The following is an 18,784-nucleotide window of genomic DNA, read 5'->3' as shown; positions in this document are numbered from 1 at the left end:
GGGGTAAATAATGAGCTTTGCCCTGCTGGACAGTCAAGTGTTTGGGTGTATTAGCGCTTGCTATTAGGATGATTTTTAAGTGCTAAGGTTGAGAGTTAGACTACTTTCAAGGGAAAAACTGAAGAGGAGACATGGTGGAGCCAGGAATAATTTAGCCCTAGTTAACCGGCGCTGCCCGGACGTGCAAAACCATGCAAATGCATTTTTTTACAGCAGGGAAATGAAAGAGATAGAAATTAGCCCAAAATGGCCTATAAAGTACTAACGTCTGGGCTGGAACCACTCCTCCAGGGACAGATGGCTGCTCAAAGCTCCCTCTTTCACAGGTGAACAGAGAAACCTCCTTCTATCCAAGTAAGGTATGGGCAACTCAGAAACTTGTAACACAGCCCTGAATTCAGCACTAGCCTGAAAACTGGACTGTACTAGCTTAGAAAGGTGGGAAACAAGAAAAAAAAATTTTGAAAAGATAAGGCAAAAGCAGTAAAAAATACACTTAAAACAGCTTTAAATGACTACAAACAGTAAAAATACACTTAAAATAGCTTTAGATGACTACAAGCAATCAGAAAAGGCTTTTAAACAAATTACCCAATTAACCAGTAAAAAGATCTCAAAACTGAGCCCTGTTCCTGTAGTCTTCAATCAGACAAGTTCTAACTGCACATTCCTGCCACTGGGGTGCAGGGGAACCTTCTCCAAAAAAGAAGGCCTGGATTAGTGCTCAAGTTATACAAACAAAGCTAGATTCAGCAGGCCTGTATCTAGTTTAAGCAACAGCAAACAAGGCACACCAATTTCAGGCACTATAAGCCTCTAACCAAAAATTCCCAGCTCAGAAGGGCAGAGTCCAGCCTCTCCTCCAACAAGAGTGCAGACCACAAACCTTCTTAATGTAAAATAACTGTCCTGAAGCCCAAGTACTTAAACCAGAACTAATACACTTTTAGAATAAAGGTGGTAAGGTGGTTCACACAGCCTATCTCAACCTCGCCGTGGCTTTCAACACCATCCCCCATTCTGGAATTATAGCTAAACTCACTAAACTAGATATAAATCCCTACGTCACAAGATGGGTTGCCAAATGGCTTACTGACAGAACCCACAGTGTAAAAGTTGCAGATTCCAAATCTGACTTTAAACCAGTGACAAGTGGAGTACCACAGGGTTTAGTCCTGGGACCTCTCCTGTTTGGTATATACTTCTCTGAAGTACAGGCTAACACAGAAGGCCTCTGGCTAATGAAGTTTGCAGATGACAGCAAACTAGGAGCCGCAGTCGAGTCCCCAAATGATCTGGACATCCTACAGAAGGGCCTCACTGAGACAGATGCCTGGTGTTAGAGGCATGGCCTCAAGTTCAATGCCAAAAAGTGTATTGTCATCCCCTTTGGTAAAAAACTCTGTACCCATGAACTACCACATAAATGGCAGTCTACTTAATGTCGAATGTGTGATAAGAGATCTTGGGACCCAGGTGGACAGTAGTCTCTCCTTTGATAATCACATTGCCGCAGTAGTCAGGAAATCCTTCTATGTGGCACACCTCATCACAAAAGGGTTCTCATCAAGGAAAAAAGAGGTCATTGTTCCCCTCTACTCGGCACTGATTAGACCCATTATAGAGTACAACGCCCCTTTTGGAATGTACCTCACAATACATCTGCAGCAGCTGGAAAGGCCACAGAAGTACCTCACAAAGAGGATTACTGGCCTCAAACAGATGCCCTACACTGACCGTCTAAAAAAACTCCAGCTTTACTCTGTAGCATATCGTCTACTTCAAGGAGATGTCTGCCTAACATATAAAGCTTTGTTAAACCAAGAGCTGTTGGACATGCTACACCTTAAGAAATCCCAATCCCTCCGAGCTACACGCTCTAGGGACCTAAACCTTGTCACCACAATAAACAGGGCATGCTGGAGGGATAGATTCTTGTCCCAGAGATTTCCTATACTATGGAACAAGCTGCCAATCTATGTCAAGCAAAGTTCCTCATTAGCAATCTTCAAGAAAAATCTTGATGAGTGGATGGAAAATAGGAAATATACCCCAGAGATCACTTCTGTGGCTCTGCTCGACAGGGGCACAGGAAATTAACTTTCTTGGGTGGCGTAAGCCAGGGAACTTTGTTGACTAGGCTTACTTAGGCCTTTGAGCCGATAGCCTAGTACCTACTTATGAACAACTAACTACAGCACACACACGTTCATCATTCAGAAAAATGCCCTGCACTACAAAACTTATTATTGCCCTACTGTCTAGCAAGGGGCCTCAATTCTTGTAACATATTTGTACTACTCACAAATAAGTCAAATAATGCTGCAGAGGACTCGCTGTATTCCCAATACATTGCTAAACTCTGGAATAGTATCCCCATACAAATAAAACTCTCTGACATACTCAATAGTTTTAAATCACTGCTTAACATCTTAACCAATCCTGGTCCTGCATATGCTCATCATAAGTTTGACTTTGTGTTCACTGTATGATATTCTCCTTAAACAGAATACACTTAACCTCTCGCTGAAATGACAAAACAATTTTTATACATAACTGCTTGCCTGTACAGTCCACTAAGTTGCATGAGGGCTCTCTCTTTAATAACTTCCTCTGTAAAATCTTAAAGTGTATAAATGATACTACTGTTTGTGCATAAATGTAAATAGAAATTTAACTATGATGTGTTTAAGCAGAACTTCGTATAATATAATGTAAGCAAATGGAGCTTTTTCCTCGGGCCTCTGCTGAAAATGATTACCCAGTCAGACTTTCCCGGTAAACAAAAAAATAAATAAAAACATATCAGATAACATAGCAGGTTTATGCTACTCTCTTTCTTGTGTTGAGTGCACGGTTCAAAGCCTTCCCCGCTTCCTGTGTCATGTATTTTTTTGCTCCTCTTATTTGTTGTTCTCCCATTCCCTGGTGTATAGTGGTGGCAAAGAGAACTAATATCCTCAGCTGGAGGTGGGAGGATGCAGAGTTTCATTCTGTCTTAGTGCCTTTAACACATGATATTCAGAGTATTCCCAGTGTTTGGAGGCCCTCCACCTCCCATTGTCATCATTAGTAACATATAATTAAGTACACTTAAGGTAATTCACACACACATTCTTACATTCATGCATGTGTGTGCTCACACTTAGCTAAGCTGATCCCTTCACTAACCCGTTTACTATGACCTCCCAGTCAAACACACACCTACCCCCCTATCCAACACTTGTGTCCACTAAACAGACTTCTCAACTGTGCCAAATTACTCGTTTTTACAGAGTTTTGGGGGTTCAAATGAAGGGGTGCCATGATTCCCGAGTGGCACCCCTTCATTTCCGATTTTTTTCTTTTTGTTTTTTAGTTTTTTAAATTTCCGCGGCTGTTAGAGCTGATGTCATCACATATGCGATGATGTCAGCTCCTTCGGGGATTCCAGCCTGCATGATGATGTCAGCTCCCTCTACAAGCCTGTCTGAATTGAGATTAGTTGAAAAGTATGCTTCTCACTGTAACTTATTCAGAGTAGGGCCTTTACTGAATATTAGTTGTTTGTAGCTCTCACGCTCTTATCTTGTAAATAGGGACAATGCCAGTAAACAGGCAATTTTTAAATACTCATAAACTTAACACAAGAAACTGATGTGTGTGTGTGTGTGTGTGTGTGTGTGTGTGTGTGTGTGTGTGTGTGTGTGTGTGTGTGTAAATGCCCTCCCCCCCAGTCAGTACACCTGGTGGCTAGAGGTACTCAGGCTCAAATCCTGTACCTTGAGTACAGGGTAAAAGGAGCGTAAAGTCCCTAGCCGCCACCACCATCACTTATGAGCATTGCCCAATTTTTTTGTGCTAAGAGTTGAGAGCTGTAGTGAGAAGAACTGAATTTGTGTTCCCCCAGGTTTTTGTGCTAAGAGTTGAGAGCAGTGGTGAGAATTGAGAAATGAATTCACTAAATGATCGCCAGTAAGTTTCAATCTTCCTATTCTTCAGGAAGCTGCTGATTTAGCATAGTGGTATGTTGCTCTGACTGTAGTACATAGGGTCCTGGGATCAAGACTTACTAGTGAAATGCATGGTGGTAACACAGCATTTTATTCTAGCAACTTTACAAAATTATACAAGCAATGTTTAAAATGTGTCCCTGGTTTGTGATCTTTTGCCCCCCCCCCCCCACAATGAAATTGAAAATAAGTGCGAGAAGCTGAGCAAGATGCTTATGACTTACACTGCTGTCATTCTATTTATAGTGTGGGTGTGAAAGTAGACTTCTACGATGGAAATGTTCTGAATTGGGCAGTTTTGTCATTATTGGTTCATGCATTTTGTTTCATTGCCTACAGTACAGTCTACTGGAAAAATGTTCAAACAAATTAAAAATGCACTCTAACAAGTGTGCTGTATTATATAAGGACTATAATTTAATAAAGTCAGGAAGGTGTATCAAAGAAAAGAACACATGTATGCTTGTTGTTTTGTGTGCAAGGGGCTAATGATTTGAAAACAGCCCAAAGATAATCTTTATCCACCACTGGCCAGATCCATTTTCTTTGGATGTGGTGTGGGTTTCAGTGCTGTTTCTATGAATGAGAGTTTCAAGAGCAAATATGATGTTCTTCATCTCACATTGCTGCAGTCCTTACATATGGGTAGTCCGCTGTCCTCGGTCGGCCCGAATACCAAAGTATTAGGCTGACGTTGGTCAAGGCGCTTAAAACTGACATCAGGACGTCAGGGTACAAAAGCGCATCTATTAGTGTTTGTGCATTGTTATGCTGTAAAAATAAAATCCAAATTATTGCAGAAGTAAAGCAGTATGCACACATTAGTGTTGATGGTAAATGGGGTGAAATAGCCAGGTAATGGGACATTGGAATGGCTGCAGGGGGACTCTGGTGCCATATTTTGGTTGTCTGTTCTTCAGTTACATTTGAAGGTTGGTATCCCACAATTCCATCGGAGTGGGTGGGGTTACATAATTATGTATGCAAATTATACGTTAATCAGCATACTGATTTGTACCTATTTTTCATGGGCCTTGTCCAGATTTTCGATGTTTCCAGGTTGAGAGGTATGCCACTAAACTCCCCAGCACTTACCTCTAACATGATGGCTGAAGACATGCTTTAGGCTATGTACATTGACATCAGTGGCCATGAGTGACTGTGCTAATTTATGTACCTGAGCAATTCTCTGTATCCTTCAGTGGCATAAATGGCTTTATGCCTTAGCACAAGCAGTTCAGAGGGAGAGCGCTGTTTTTTTTTTAATATGCCTTTCCCTTGTAATACAAAACAAAGACTCTTTGCACCAAAGGCAAGCTCCCAGTCTGGTGGACCCCAGCCATTAACAAGCTCTACAATAAAAGGAGAAAGCTACTACAAGATAGAGCAAAATCCTTAAAAGGGAAGACACCCTTGATCACTATAAGCAAAAAATTACGATCGCTCATAAAATCATCCAAGGCAAATTTTGAAAGAAAAGTCGCTAAGGACTCAAAAGACAATCATAAGGCCTTTTTTAGCTATGTTAGAAACCTGGGAGGAAACTCCCAGATATGCTCAGAATTAGTTCAAAATGATGTAAAAATCACTGAACCAACAGACATTGCCAACATACTGGCTGACAGGTTCAGTGCTAATCTCCCCCCCAAAAGGAGAGATATCTATCCCAGCGGATTGTAGCCTCCCACACATCTCAAATGCTCAGGTGAAAACTGCTCTCTCCAAGGCAAAAAACACAGCATCTATGGGACCAGATGGTGTCCCCGGTTGTGTGCTCCTCGAACTCAATGAGGAATTAAACCCGCTGTTAGGGCAGCTGTTTAATCTTAGCCTCACCTCAGGATACGTACCCAAGGAGTGGCGTACGGCAAATGTGGTCCCACTTCACAAAGGCGGTTCCTCCACTGACCCTGGAAATTACTGCCCCATCAGCTTGACAAGCCTAGTCTGCAAAGCTATGGAGAGGATCATAATGGAACTCATAAATAAAGACATAGGGGACTTACAGACATTGGATACAACCCAGTTTGGCTTTGTCAAGGGCAGATCATGCCTTTTAAACTTGGTTGATTTTTTTGAAACAGTCACCAAGGCCATTGATGAGGGCAAGGCAGTCCACACAGCTTACCTTGACCTTGCAAAAGCTTTCGACAATACCCCACTCGGGTATCATAGAAAAACTCACCAACTTAAATGTAAACCCATACGTCACAAGATGGGTTGCAAACTGGCTAAGTGACAGAACCCACAGGGTCAGAGTGGCTGGCGCCATGTCAGACTCCAAGCCGGTCACAAGTGGTGTCCCACAAGGCTCAGTCCTGGGCCCCCTCTTGTTCGGCATCTACTTTTCAGAAGTACAGGCAAACACAGGAGGATTATGGCTGACAAAGTTTGCAGATGACTGCAAATTGGGCGCCATAGTTGAAAACACATCAGACACAGATATCCTCCAGAAGGGTCTCATAGAAACAGATAACTGGTGCCAAAGCCATGGCCTAAAGTTAAACGCCAAAAAATGCATAGTCATACCCTTTGGGAAAAACAAGGTTACCCCTAGCTACCATATAGGTGGCAATCCACTAAGCACAGAAGAGGTTATCAGGGATCTGGGGACCCAGGTTGACAGTAACCTTTCATTTGACACCCACGTTGCCAAGGTAGTTAGGAAAACCTTCTACATTGCCCACCTGATCATGAAGAGATTCACATCTAGATCAAGGGAGGTCATTGTTCCCCTGTACTCATCACTCATCAGACCAATGATTGAGTACAATGCCCCATTCGGAATGTATCTTACCCGACACCTGCAGCAATTGGAAAGGCCCCAAAAGTTCCTCACCAAAAGGATAAAGGGTCTCAAAAATATGTCTTATGCTGCCCGACTGAAGGAACTCCAGCTCTATTCTGTCGCATACCGTCTACTCAGAGGTGACCTGTGCCTAACGTACAGGGCCATGTCTAACCCGGAATTGATGGACATGCTCCACCTCAAAAAATCTAAATCCATAAGAAATACAAGAGGAAGAGATTTAAACCTTAACACAGTTATAAATAGGACGTGCTGGAGGGACAGATTCATCACCCAGAGACTCCCTATGCTGTGGAACAAAATCCCGGTACATGTGAGGTAGAGCACCTCGCTGGCCCTGTTCAAGAGAAATCTTGATCAATGGATGGGAGATCGCAGGTTTACCCCGGGGATCACCTCAGTGTCACTGCTGGACAGAGGCACGGTAAACTAATGGGCATAGTACCTTTCAAACTTAAGGGGTGATGAAAGCCACATAACTTTGGGCTAGGCTTATAAATGCCTTAGGGCAGATAGCCTAGTATAAACCTATGAACCTGTGAACCTATGAACCATTTAGCATGGCTGCAGAGAGAGACCACTGCAGTGCTGCATGTCTTCATGTTGCAGCATTGTTGTAGTTGTCATAATGCTCTCTCTGATTACAGAAAGCTTACCCTTACAGTATAATGTACACGTCAAGGTAACCTTTCTAAATTTGCCCTGTTTCAGAAAAAAATGTTTGTTATAGCGAAGAAAGCTTGCACATTTAGCAACTTAAAGAATCAGTGCATGGAATACAGTAAAAGAAACACTCAGATGTAATAGGAATGTTTGATCAGCTATTATGTAAATGTCAGTGCTGCAGCCAGCCTTACCAATAGTGAATTTGAACAATGAACAAAAATGGGGTAATTTTGAGAACTCTTACTGCCATATATGACACAGGGGACACTAGACTGAATAAATTGCATAATACCCTTTGGGAAATCAAATAACCCTACAAATTACAGCATTGATGGCACCCCCCCCCCAACAAGAGTGGATCAAATGGTGAGAGGTCTGAGTACCTAGATAGTAATCTGAACTTTGACCACCATGTGTCCACAATGGTGAGGAAATTCTTCTATGTGGCTTAGCTTATAAGTAAAGGCATGGCATCCAGATCTAAGGGTGTCATAGTACCACTGTACTCTGCTCTCATTTGACCAATAATTGAGTGCAGTGCACCCTTTGGCATGTACATCACCAGGCACCTGAAACAGGAGTGTCTTCAGAAGTTTGTCACCAAAAAAATACAGGGTATAACCAACGTGTCTTATATGGTCCAGTTAAAAGCCCTATAACTTTATTCAGTTTCCTACCAATTACTGAGGGGTGACCTGTGTGTGATCTAGAAGGCAGTCCCTGACCCAGACATGCAAAACTAACTGCATTGCTAATACCCACTCCAAAAATCTAAACCTGAACTCTGACATGAATAGATCATGCAGGAGAGAGAGAAAGAGGTGTCCTAGAGATTGCCCCTCCTTTTGAATAAGCTTCCTATTCACGTGAAGCAGGGCCCTTCCGTGACCACTTTCAAGTGCAGTCTGGACCAATGGATGAGAAATCGCAAATTAAGTCATGAGGTGGTACCCATACCCTTATAAAGAGGCACTATGTAAAAATTGTTAAAACTCTGCTTGAGGACCCTTGTTAACTTTCCCCTAGAGATAGAAAATTGGATAAAATCTGGGTAAAACTGGCCAGGCTTGTAAGGGCTCTTGAGCTGTTAGTTTAGTAATCTGTTATGAACTTATGAAAGCATTAATATTTGCTATAGCTTGAGGAAAACAAATGCTCATTGTGACACACAGCAGAGATATCATCAACCCCCTTTTTCTTCGTTTTCCACATGAGGTCAGTATGATGTATGAACTGTTGCCGTCTCTCTCAATTCATTGCCTTTCTTTGACAGTTGTGCCAATCTGTTAGAGGTCTTCTCTCATGCAATCCATCCATCTTTGCTGGACACCCTCATTTCCTGTTGCCTTCTTCCTGTCTGTCCCAGATCTTCTTCACCAGATTGTCTTCTGCTTACCTGCACATGTGCTCAAACCACCATAATCTGTTCTGTTTGACCTTTTCTGCAATTTGAGCAACTTGGGCATCTGCTCTAATGTCATTATTTCTTTGCTTGTTCCATTGTGTGCATCCTATTAGCCATCTCGGGCATTTCGTCTCGATCACCTCTAGCTTTGTCAACCACTATGCCTTCACTGCCCAAGTTTCTGTACCTTACAGTAGTACTGGTTTCACCTTTTTTTGTGCATCTTACTTTTCAGCTTATTGGTATTCTTCTGTCACACACTACCCCTGACACTTTAAGCCAGATAATTGCAGCCCCTCTGATTCTAGCTTTGACCACTGCATTCAGACTTCCCTTCTCCTCAACCATAATTTCTAAATACTTGAAGCTGTTAAACCTGTTCCACTATATTCCCTTCAATCTCAGTTCTCAGCTTCTTCTGATTTTCTCCATTTACTACCATTGCAACTGTCTTATCTGTATTCTGTTTCATCCCATATGCCTTCAGTTTTGCATTCCCTTCCACTATAAATTGCTGAAATTCTGCTGAGAGTCTGCCTATAATGCCACGTTGTCTGAATACAGCTACATTCTTGATCTGGCCCCTCCAAACTTGTTTGCTAGTTTAGTCCAACAGTATGAACAGCAGTGAGCGCACAGATGAAGCCAAATGCACACCCATTCCCAGTGAAAATCTCTCTGTGAGTTTGAACACTGCTCATAATTCAAAATGGAGCCTTGGATATTGTCTGCCCTAATGCTACCAATATTTCTGGGCCTTCAGGCCATCACAGGACTGCACAAATCATCTTTCTTGGCACCTTGTTATATTTTTTCTCGTCTATGAATGCCCAGCTGGAACCTTTCCTCATCTCTAGCATCTTCGTCATTATCTCACTGCAGAATATGCATTGATTTGTGCTATATCCTGATCTGAATCCAAACTGCTGCACTCCCATCATACTTTTACTGCTCTGTTTATTCATTTATCATTCACCGTCTCCAAAACTTTCATGCGGTGTAATAGTAGTGTGATACCTCTCTACTGCCCACAGTTGTGGATGTCCCCTTTGCTCTTTTACACTAGCATGAGTCTGCTTATTCTTCAGTCATCTGGGATGCGCCTTTCTCTCCACACTGCTATGAGTACCCTCAGGAGCCATTTCTCCCCATCTCAGCCAGCATCTTTATCATATCGGCTGTGATCTCATCTGAGCCTGCTGCTTTTTCTGACTTCATATTCCATAGTGCTGTTCTTCTACGGTGGGCTGTTCTTGTTCTCTGACGATAGGCTATGGCTGGAGTAGTGCACCTTCTGCTCTGTTTTCTTCATTCAGAAGCTGCTGGAAATACTACTTCCATCAGCTTTTGATGGCTTATGGACTGGCGAGCAGATTGCTGCTAACATCCCTTATGAACGCTGTCTTCAAGAAGCAAATATACAACATTATAATCAGTGCTCACCAGTTATTTTGAACACAGAGACATGCAGTCTGAGATGCAAGTTTAGAAAATTACTGCAGGAGGCTACCCAAATACTAGATGTGTAACGAGCAATATTAAGGGTGACTGAGAAGCGATACAGGTTCACTGACATTGATAGTGAAATTAAAGCTTAAATAATACAGCGTTGTATATCTACAAAGTTAAGAGGCAGAGCCCTCAGGGAACCTGACTTGACACTGAAAGTTGAAAAATCAGGATATTGCAGAATCTAGAGGTGTCTGAAGAGTAGACCAGAGAATTAAAACAGAAACAAAATGATGATGTACATGCAGTAGAAATGTTCAATGTATCAGCCAGAAAGTAATCCACAGCTTCTTGGGTCACACAGTAATTCAGTATATATAAATTAATGGTAGATGTCTTCTCAAACAGTTGTCCATCAAATAGCAAACCGTTCCTTCCCTGTGACGAAATTCATTTTATGCAGGATTTGGAGAGGTGTGGAAAGCCTGCACTGTGAGTAACATGCCTTTCCACAAAAAGGAAGAATTAAATAAGCTTTTATTTGCCTAAACTTTTTAAGTTGCACATAGAATGACCTGTTTGGTGATACTTTTATTTATTTTTTTTGTAATTCCTGCTATTTTCCATGTTTTAGCCAAAAAAAAAAAAAACACTCTGTTTGTATTTTTTAGTTTGTTTTGGGACTTTGGTCTTGTAGCTTCACTTCTGTCTGCATAAGGAGAATTACCTGTAAAAGCTAGCCATTTGTATTTTGAATTCTGTCAGGGGACTTAGTCTGGTAGGTTCGTTTGCATTTGTGACAGAACTGTGAACTACAGATATGAGGCTTATTTAGTCATTTGTTACTGCATTTTTCCATAAACAGTGTTACTGGTAAATCCCTCATTGTCTGGTACCTTAGATGGTGGTAGAAATACAGTAGTAAAAATATTAATTCTGCACCAAAAATGGTGCTTCATTGCTTTTACAGTTTACATTCCAGTTTTGCTGCCACCAGTCTTCTATTCCGCTTATTATTTACCTGCATAACTTGCATTTCATTGCCTTTCTTTCCCCCCTGCTCTTGGTGTCTGCCTCCCCTACACTTAGACATTAAGCTAAAGTTTATGAAATTCTAATCCTACCTGGGGTCATTGACCTGTAGCTTCTTACAGCCTGACATTTTTTCCCCCATGTGTCTCACCTTTTTACTGTTGTGGTTTTTAAAAGGCTGTCTCTTTGGCCTCTGTCCTTTATGGTAATCTGATTTCCAAAGTCCTCCCTACCCACTTTCATTGCTGTTGTCTGTGTAAGCTAATTAAAGTTCTCTTCCTACCGGTTTTCCATAGATATTTTAATCTGAGTGCCCACCCAGCAAACCAGTTAAGTTGCTGTCATCTCAGTATTCAGGGAAGGCATTGAATTTTGACAGACTGTCATTCACCAGGATGGAGTTAGCTTTACAATAGTTTCTAACAATTGCAAGTTTAGTTGTTTTTTCTGAATTGATTTTATTTGCGAAGGAGACAGCTTTGTATCTGACCTCACTAGTGAGCACGTGACTTGAGGGGATGCAGCAATTCCCCTTGCTGGTGATTACTGGGTCCATTAAATCTGAACCTCTGGATGGAGCACACAATCTAGTTGAGTATTTGTATTAAAGTCCAAGAAGATTTGTGCCTGTGAGTTTTGGGCAGTGTTTGTTTCCCAGTCTGTTAAGGGTAGATAAAGTTCTCCTTGAATAGGGTATTTAAGTAAGTAAAAATTTTACTGTCATTCAGACCATATGACGAAAAGTGCACAGCTGGAAGAAATTCCGTTTTTCCAAGCTCATGTTCACTATATACCAAAACATTACACAGGAACAATACACAAACAACAAAGTCAGATATCTGCAAGCACTACTTCCTCCATGCCTGACTCATCATGGTAGCAACAACAGTGACCTTAGCCATCTTCACTCTACACTGTGCCACCAGCTCCATCCTAATTAGCAACAACTCAAGCCCCAGTGCAGTCCCCTCCGACAATAGAAAAACTCAGATCCAATTCCAATCCTGTCTGATAGATTGAGTTGATCCACCTCTACCTGCAACTCAATGAAACCACCACCTCATGAAGGCCTGAATAGCCACAGTCTGACCAGTATTCAACAACTACCTCCCAGCCTTCACCCCACAACACACCTCCCCAAGCTCTATCTCCAGCACCATCCCCACACAGCAATATCCCAAAAAAATCAGTCTAGTCTGTCCAAGACAACAAAAAAAGCAATTTGGATCCACTATCAGCACCTCCATCCGCATTTGTAGCAACTCACCACCAGAGGCTTGAACTGCATGAGCAGATCAGCGATCTTCAAAAACAAAGAAAATCTGAACAGTCCAACCCAGTTCATCTCAGACACAATGGCTGCATCCAGCCACACACACGACCAGTCAAAACAGACTCCCAGATGGACAGCAAATAGACACAGATCCTACAAAACCACAAAATGCACATCAGGAGCCGGAGTAGCCTCTGCCACACAAGGTGCCACCCATTTTCCTGAAAAAAAAAAATTCTGAAAAAATTGGTTGGATGGCGATTAACTTCAGTAGGTCTAGGTAAAGTTTTGAGATCCTTGGGGCATAAATGGTGACATATTAGCTAGGATATGATAAGAGACTTTATCTGTGGTGTGGTTGAACTCAGGGCATCATCTTTATTCACTAATATGGAGGTATATTTGTTACTGATGTAGATTGAGACACCTTCACGACCTTGTTTGTGCTGCTGTAGGTCTAAATGTATGGAAGGAACTGTGGCCTTGCACTACTGAAGTACTTTCTGTTGCTTTAAACTAACTCTCAGTAATGGCACAAATGTCTGTATTCTCAAGAGTGAGGAGACCTTGGAAGGTGGGGAGTTTCTTGCTGAGACTCCTAGCATTGAGCAGTAACATCTTAAGGTTGGTTTTATTTTTATTTTTATTTTATTTTTTGTTATATTGGAAGGTTTGTAATTCTGGCATTACCTAAAAATGTCTCTACATGGGTGGATACATTTTAGCCAATATCCAAAAGTCGGGGGGGGGGGGCAGGTGAAGACCATCCTTGGCAAAGCAATGTGGTCTGTTAATAATGTCCTCCTATGCTGACAGATATTGAATCCCCTGGGACAATCGCCAGAAATTAAACCAATTGTTAAAATCAGTCATTTTTTGTTCATACTGTGGCATCATCCATGGTGAAGGAAGAATGCAGCTCAATGCAAGGCACATACATGTCTGTGACAAATATTCAGAAAGATCCATAATGTCTGTTTTCATATAGTGAGGCACATCTCAGGTCATTTACATCCATATGGACTATGAAATAATCTTGTTTGTATCTGTGGTGTAGTGATTTGAGTGCATGCATAATATTGCAGATCCTGGCTCCAGGTAAGTAGATAATTATCTCCTTCTCTAGGCTGGTGGTTGGGGCATCTGATGTTGTGCAATGGAATTCGTTATGACAAGAATGTTACGAAGGATTTACTTGCCATATGGGCTTTGGGGCCCTAGGCTTATGCGCTGTGTTTGTTGCGTTTGGTGTGCTTTAGAGGTTGCTGAGATATGGTGTTGGCATAATGGTTAAGGTGTTGACCTCACAATCACAAGGTACAAGGTTTGAGTCTCAACTTTGGGGAAATGACTAGGATTAAAATGGCCTTCAAATGCAGCTGGCTTGGTATTTGCCAAGTCTTAGTGGCCTGATGGATAAGGCATTGGCCTCCAAAGCCAGAGATTGTGGGTTCAAGTCCCACCTAGGGTGATATAATCTTAAGGGGGTTGGCATAGCGGTTAAGCTGTTTACCTCACAGACAAAAGGTACAGGGTTTGATTCTCACCAAGGAAAATCGGCTAGGCTTAAAATGGCCCACAAGGACAGTTACACTAGTACTTATCTGTGACCTATAGATATTGCCATTTGTAGGTTTAGGTGGTTTTTTGAGGTTTGGGAAGATTTATTTTAAGTGCTTCAGCATAACATGGTCTGTTTGTGTGGTGAGCAGAGGATTTATTGTGCGTTCTTGTGAACCTTGTTTGCAAGTGAGATTTTTTTGTGTCCTAGGAAGTTGTGTATGCACATCTCCTGTGTACTGTTAGTTTCTTTGCAGTGTGACGAAAGGAAGTACTGCCGGCACAGCTAGCTGGAATTTTGTAAATAATTATGTCATTTCTTTATATGTCATTTGTGAATATCAAACTAATTTATACAAGATGCTTGTGTTACAAATGTATTAGAACTGTTTGTCATGTGTATATCAAACTTTTCTGTATAGATGTTTGTGTTGAAAAGGTAATTGTAAAGTGCTGTGTTTAAGATCCACAGTGTACCCACAGGAAGAGAACAGAAATGTACATGCACTGTTGTAACTGTTTAAATGTATATATTTTAACAGTGAAAATTGGAATAGAGAGAGTTAACCTCAGTCCAGTAAACTTTAGAAAAATATTTGAAATGAAAACACTTTATAGGCTACAACATATAGAGGCTATGTCTCAAGTTTTCAGTGCAGCTAGAGACACAAAGTCTGTACTAGAAAGCTTTCTGTATTGTCTTTAGGATGAACTAATTGCTACTTTGGAAGCATGAAGGAATATAATTGTTTTATGACTTTCAGCATCTGCCAAACATCTGAGCAAAAGCCCTTGTGTGAGTATTTTTCAGGTAGATGCTAAATGCTACCAGCTGCCAGCAATGGGGTTTTGGCCTGGGAACTAGAAGTCAGATGGCGATAAATGATGTCATTCTGCAAGTTATCCCAGCAGTAATATTTTAGATATTATTTTGAGAAGTCTCTTAGTGAGACAGAGCATTCTGCATTCTGTCTTGGACCTGACAACAATAAGAACCACATCTGCCTTGCTCTAATGAAGCAAGTTTCTAGGGAACAGTATAACTCTCTTAGACACAGTCAGGAATATTGTGAAGCCTAGTTTAGATTTTATTTTTCTTTATTTGTGTGACCCTGTACTGCAGTGTTATTTTAAATATTTCCAGTGGTTTTGAACTCTGATGTCACTGTGAATATATATTTAGTATTGTCTTGTTCTTTTATTATTTTTTAGTAAATATATTTAAACCTTTCATTGTGGCTGATCTGTGCAGAGAGATTTACGTTTAGAGAGTACTTGCATATTTATTTGGTGACACTGTGTGGGCCATTCCTAATAGCCTAGCTCTTCGTCAAACTACCATTTGTATTAGTTTTAATATTATACAGTAAAATTGGACACCTTGTGTTAAGGGCCCTAAAGTATATAAGGAGTGACTGTTGGCAGCGATAACTACCTTATAGTCTGGGCAGAAGGGGGCATAACTAGTAAACCTGTGCTAGCCTTTCACAGGTGTGTGTGTGTGTGTGTGTGTGTGTGTGTGTGTGTGTGTGTGTGTGTGTGTGTGTGTGTGTGTGTGTTAATCAAACGTCAAAGAGTGTGTGTGCCAGCTACTTGGACAGGGACGCAAGGCACTGGTTGGACAGTGTGTGTGCTGGAGGTTTTGTCTTTGTCACTTAGCTGAGATCTCAACGACATCCCGGACCGTGTACTGCATGAACTACAAAATGAACAGGCACCTCACCTATGTGTCATATTTAATCATAGCCTCACCTCATGCTTCGTGCCCATAGAGTGGCGCACAGCTACAGTCATCCCACTCCACAAGGGGGGGGGGTCCACTTTTGATCCCAGGAACTACTGTCCCATCAGTCTGACGAGCCTGATCTGCAAGGCCATGGAACGTATTATCATGGAACTTATAAACAAAGACATTGGCAACCTTCAAACACTGGACCCCACCCAGTTTGGGTTTGTGAACCTGACTGACTTCTTCGAATCAGTCTCCAGAGCCGTGGATGAGGGTAAGGGGGTTCACACAGCCTACTTGGACCTCGCCAAGTCTTTCGACACTATCCCCCACTCTGGAATCATAGACAAACTTACTAAGCTGGGCATTAATCCCTACTTTACTCGATGAGTTGCAAACTGGCTTACTGACAGAACACACACTGTAAAAGTAGCCGACTCCAAATCCATCTCCAGACATGTGACAAGTGGTGTATCGCAGGGTTCTGTCCTGGGACCACTCTTGTTTGGCATATACTACTCTGAAGTACAGGCCAACACTAAGGGACTCTGGCTTACAAACTTCGCAGATGACTGCAAGCTGGGAGCCATTACTGAATCCCTAAATGATGTGGATGTACTACAAAAGGGCCTTACAGAAACAGATGCCTGGTGCCAGAGCCATGGGCTCAAGCTAAATGCCAAAAAATTTATAGTTGTCCCCTTTGGGAAAAAACACGTACCTGTGAACTACCAAATAGGTAGCAGTACACTAAACCCCAAAAGTGTGATAAGAGACCTAGGGACACAGGTGGACAGTGGTCTCACCTTTGATAACCACATAGCCACAAGAAAATCCTTCTATGTGGCACATCTTATCACTAAGGGCTTTTCATCCAGAAAAAAGCAGGTTATTGTCCCTCTGTACTCATCCCTCATTAGACCCATTATAGAATACAATGCCCCGTTTGGTATGTACCTCACAAGACATCTGCAACAACTAGAAAGGCCACAGAAATATCTCACAAAAAGAATCACAGGCCTAAAGCAGATGCCTTATGCTAACTGTCTAAAGAAACACCAGCTATACTCTGTCGCATATCGCCTACTCAGAGGCGATCTCTGCCAAACATATAAGGCCATGTCAAACAAAGAGTTGTTGGACATGCCACACTTAAAGAAATCCCAATCTCTCCGAGCCACACGCTCCAGGGATCTTAACCTTGTCATCATGATGAATAGAACATGCTGGAGGGATAGGTTCCTGACCCAGAGACTCCCCATACTCTGGAATAGGCTGCCCATACATAGGTTCATAGGTTCATAGATTAGTACTAGGCTAACTGTCCTTTTGGGCCATTTGAAGCCTAGCCAGTTACCACATGTGAGAATCAAACCCTGCACCTTGTGTCTTTAAGGTAAACACCTTAACCATTATGTCATCCTCCCACCCCCCTTTTGGCATTTAGCTTGAGCACATGTCAGGCAAAGTGCCTCAATGCCCCTCTTCAAGAGGAACCTTGATGATTGGACGGGAGATTGGAAATTCACCCCGGGGATCACATCAGTAGCCCTGCTAGACAGGGGTCCAGGAAATTAAATATTTGTGGAAGCAATAGCCAGGGAATCGTTATGGCTAGGCTTGTATAGGCCCTAGGGCCGATAGCCTAGTACCTACCTATGAACCTATAGTTGTGCCAGTGGGGAGTCTTATTGGGAATCTGGAGAAAGAGAGAAACCAGCCCTAGACTGACTGGTCTCTGTGTGCTCTTAAAGGGAAATTGCACTTGATGCAGAGAGCTGCATCTGGAAATAAAGTGTGTGTACCCATTATCCTCCCAGTGAGCATCCCCCACTGTTGCCTGTGGTGAGGATTGAGGCTCCTTGATTACTGGTTAACAGTGGTGGGTCATCACATAAGGATTAAATGGTTGTCTGAGAACATGAAACAACTACTACATTGTCTCAGGATGCCCATATCTACCAAGCTTGTCATATAGACATTTGAAAATCGCATATTCATGTTGCCCAGATGTGTATTAAGGTGTTCTATTATTGTTTAAGGACGGCGTTTTACAGAGCTCTCCTGGGGTGGTTTCAAGGGTTAAGGGCAGATATTAGATAATGCTAGGATATGATATTAGTGCTTTTCGAAGCAAACATGGCTGCTCTAAGCTTAACTCCATGCAGTGCTTCACTGTGTTGCAGGTTACAGTTCTAATATAGTTTTATATGTAAATATTACTGTCTGTCTGCTAATGTGCAGGGCCCCACCAGTTGTTGCTGCATGGTGAGCAGCTCCATGTAATTCACATAATTTATAGCAAGTAGGAAAAAAGCTGAAAACTGACTCCTGTGACAATAAACAACACTTTGAGCTTTCCTAGAGTGCTTCCCAACTCAAAAGAGACCAGGTGAATACCTTCTGTCACAAGATGGATGATCCTGGACTTCCTACTGTAAAAGCACAGCAAAAAGGACTCTCAAGAGCAATTTAACAACAAACTAAGACCTTGCAGATTTCTTATGTTTCCCCAACTAAGATATACCAGGCCCCACCACCAGTTGCCACTTGGACTGTCCGTGTTCTGTTAATGTAAAAAAAAAACAAAGATTGCTTGAGAGTGCAATGCTACTAGAAAGCAAGTTAAATTACCTGGATAAAGCAGTTTAAACTATTAGGGACCTTTAAAACAATTTAAACTGCAAACTATATACAGATATAAAGGCAAAGTAAAGTGGCAGCACTCAAACCATTACCTGAAGTGCAATATAACAGCATAAATGTCTTAGGTGCCAAGGATGGAACAGGATTAATTGAGAACCTTCTCAGAGTGTGGCAAGGGTGCTAAGCAGTTGGGAACTCTGGGAAAATGAGCAGGAGGTAATAT

At 41.9% G+C, this 18,784-nt stretch overlaps 1 protein-coding gene and 1 non-coding gene across 6 annotated transcripts in view; both read left to right on the top strand.

Annotated features, from left to right (window-relative positions):
• SEPTIN11 (septin 11) overlaps window positions 1-18,784 on the top strand; it is a 1,067,046-nt gene that overhangs the window by 483,100 nt on the left and 565,162 nt on the right. The window lies entirely within an intron of this gene.
• On the top strand, window positions 14,025-14,097 carry TRNAW-CCA. The gene has a single exon. It is a non-coding gene; the product is annotated as a tRNA-Trp (tRNA).

This window comes from Protopterus annectens, chromosome 2.part0 (assembly GCF_019279795.1).
Source record: "Protopterus annectens isolate FY-2018-M chromosome 2.part0, PAN1.0, whole genome shotgun sequence".
Classification (NCBI taxonomy): domain Eukaryota; kingdom Metazoa; phylum Chordata; order Ceratodontiformes; family Protopteridae; genus Protopterus; species Protopterus annectens.
This window is presented reverse-complemented; position numbering and strand designations above follow the sequence as displayed.